The sequence below is a fragment of the Brienomyrus brachyistius genome, unplaced genomic scaffold, assembly GCF_023856365.1.
Source record: "Brienomyrus brachyistius isolate T26 unplaced genomic scaffold, BBRACH_0.4 scaffold61, whole genome shotgun sequence".
Lineage (NCBI taxonomy): Eukaryota > Metazoa > Chordata > Actinopteri > Osteoglossiformes > Mormyridae > Brienomyrus > Brienomyrus brachyistius.
In genome coordinates, this window is record NW_026042336.1 from 682,079 (window position 1) to 685,210 (window position 3,132).

The 3,132-nt window shown below is 48.0% G+C and overlaps 1 long non-coding RNA gene across 1 annotated transcript; it reads right to left on the bottom strand.

Annotated features, from left to right (window-relative positions):
* Positions 1–531: 531 nt before the first annotated feature.
* On the bottom strand, positions 532–2,329 carry LOC125725112 (uncharacterized). The gene is made up of 3 exons (XR_007387341.1): positions 2,247–2,329; positions 1,522–2,018; positions 532–1,382 (listed from the first exon to the last, which is right to left on the bottom strand). It is a non-coding gene; the product is annotated as an uncharacterized LOC125725112 (long non-coding RNA).
* Between the last annotated feature and the right edge of the window lie 803 nt (positions 2,330–3,132).

A 3,132-nucleotide genomic window follows, 5' to 3' on the forward strand; every position in this document is an offset into this window, starting at 1 on the left:
AATGTGACATCAGAAGAGATGTACAATGACAGTAAAATGTGTGAAAGTAATGGAATGTGAAAAATGTGTGTGAGTCTCCACATGTATAAAGCGGCTGTATACCATAAGGAAAAGGAGCAATGGATGAATTACATAAAGTGCTTACTGTCCAAAACGACAATGAGTCATGTTCGGCGTAACATAAATATTCAGTGAGTTAACCCTTCGAACTCGACAAACGCAAGATGCGTTTTTCGCACCTATTAATCTGAAGCTCTTAACTTTGGATATGCATAATGCACAGACAAGAATCATGTCTTTGGAATCAAGAGAACTATCAGCTAACTTCACCAAGTCACCATATGGATGCAAAATCAAAGATTTCTGCCTGGCACTAAGCATGTATTCCTCTGTCACGTCACCGGTGGGAAGTAGGACCCAAATGCAAGCTGTAGGGCAGAATCCCCTTCGTGGGGTTTTATTGACAGGCAGGTTTGGGCACAGAGACGCAAACAGACAAGGACACAACTGGAGAAGATAGGACTGGGCACTTTACCAGACTAAGGAATGGGAAAACACAAGGAAGCTGATAGTGACTGACAGAAGGGGAGGAACATGGGATGAGACTAATAGACACCAAGCGTGGCTCATCAGGGAGGAGAACTGGAGGGTAAGGTTGATTAAATGGGCAAGATATGACAGTAAACGCCCCCCTCCCAATCCTGTGCCCTCCGGGTACAAGGGCATCATTGAGGGGACACACAGACCAGGGCAAAACCAAGGACAACAGGGGAGACTAACCCCCAGGACACAAATCATGACAGGCCAGGTAATCCAACAGGGATGCTGACTATGGACCAAAAGACAGACAGTGGGTGTCAGCGGGTAAGTGGGAACAAAGGACACAGTAGAAGGAGACAAAAGGGAGGGATTGGGCATCAAAAGGACCAAAGATGGCACAGGGACAGACAAGGCAGGACACAACCAGACAAGACAGGCAAGCAACGGAACCAGTGCAACAATAATATGGCCAGGAGAGGGGAACCTAAAGCGGGAAGCAAGAGTGACTGGAGTGGGGGCTGGAACAGTGAAATCAGGCTAAGAGGTGAAACCAGGGAGAGCCACGGGGAAGCAAGACTACAGACCAAAGACTGAGGTATTAGGAGGGGCAAGACACTAGGTAGCATGGGAGGTAAAGTGAACAGTTCAGGGCCTCTGATGGGCTCCGGGGTGCCGCAGAAGGGTCACGGCCAGGGGGGCCTTTGGAATCCTGTCTGGGTCTGTAGAAGCTCTACTCGTCTGCGGCAGCCGAGGGAAGAACAGCATCGGTAGACGGCGAGGGGTTGGCAGAGTCGGAGGGTGTCGAGGGGCAGGCAGGACAGGAACTGGACCAAACCAGGGACCTTGCAAAACAAAAGCACAGGCCAGTATCAGAGCCATAAGGAGACCGGAGGTGGTTCCTTTTGGGAACCATTGGATGGGATACCCTGAAAGACCATCATGGACCAAGCCTGGATCAGGAGGCAGGTCTGGGTAGCATACCCTCGTTTTTTCCTCCCGGAGCTGAGCCCACGACTGGATTTCTGTTGACCCTGCCGTTGTCGCGGCGATAGCCTCCTCGGCTGGGGAAACTTTGGCCACGGGGCTGACACCACGGAGTGGGACTCAGGTCAAGACCTGGAGGCTCCCACTCCATGTCCTCCGGGGGAATGTCCTCCAGGTCAGCCCCCTCTGGGCTGGCATTGTCCGGAGAGTCTGATGCCAGGCTGGTGATGCCTTAATCCAGGCTGGCTGTGCCTTAATCCATACTAAATGTAATTAAACATAATGAAATTTAAAAGAATAAAATGGTAATTAGAGGAAAATTTAACGTGTAAGTTTTAAAAAAATGGGCTTTTCCTTTTATCCAGATGTCTGCAAGCGCTGTGACTGTGATGAATGGTGACGCATGAGATCCTGAGAATGGGCGACGCTTCCAAGGATGGGTGGCAGGTGGCATTTCCCAGGAATTACAGGCTGGAGATGCCTGAGGAGCTCTCCTGGAGGGAAGACAGAAAGAGAAGAAGGGAACAAGCAGAGGCTGTGGGGAGAAAAAGGCTGCAGAACCAGTTAAAGTTGTACAGGTGGATTGTACAAATGCCCTCAAGTCTTGGTCCACGAGGGTACCCGTTTTTAATTTACAAAAAAACAATACATTTTTAATAAATCTTAAGGCTTATCATTAACATCTTTCTAGTAGTTAAAACACATACAATCGATTAACTTACCTGGTGATTTTGGAACTTCCGACTCCAAAGCAAAATGTAAAGTAAATGCAGCGTTCTACTTGGGGAAAAGGGATAAATTAAAGGGTTAACTTTGGAATCTAAAACAAAAACAGCAATATCATATCAAGGGTCTTCAATACCTTTTTCCTGTGTCTGCTCCCTTTACATGTAGATACTGAATGTGAAAAAGGCAAGAGCTGGACAGGCCCTGCCTTATTGAGTTGAGGGAATGCAAACAACCCCGCATGCGAGTGGGGAGAAACCAGGCACAAACGCAGTAGGCCTCAGAACAAAGGTAGCTTTATTTCATGGGGCCTTTCCAGCCTCACCTCAAGCTGTTACCCCTCTCTCTTGGCCTTGACATGCCTATAATCCACACAGGCCACAGCATGACAAAAACAACAAAAATAAATAAATAAATAAAAAACAAACAACAATTAGACCAAAAGAAAGACCACCAACCACCCTTTTTACTCTAATCCCCTGCCCTTATATACGGCTTCCCATTAAACTAATTGGGACAGCCCAACGACAAGGGGAAACCAGTTGGAGTTTCATGTACTAACAACATACATTACAACACATACATTTAACATGGAACACATCATAATAGCTGGCCCTTAAGCATTACCGTCCCCTGCTCTTTCACACAGAACATCCCACCTCACACAACAAAAGCAAGAACAAACAACCTTTCTCACCTATTTCCCCCCCCCCTTTTGTGCCAAACCTTCACCTTCCCCTGTTCCACCCTGGGCTATAAGGGAACCTTCCCCAGACGGCGCGCGCTTCCGCAGGGAACCCATATGCCGAGGGACCAGAGGAAACAGCAACCGGGGTGGAAGTTGGTGAGAGACTTCTGCTGATTTACCCAAGTTCTCCCTTT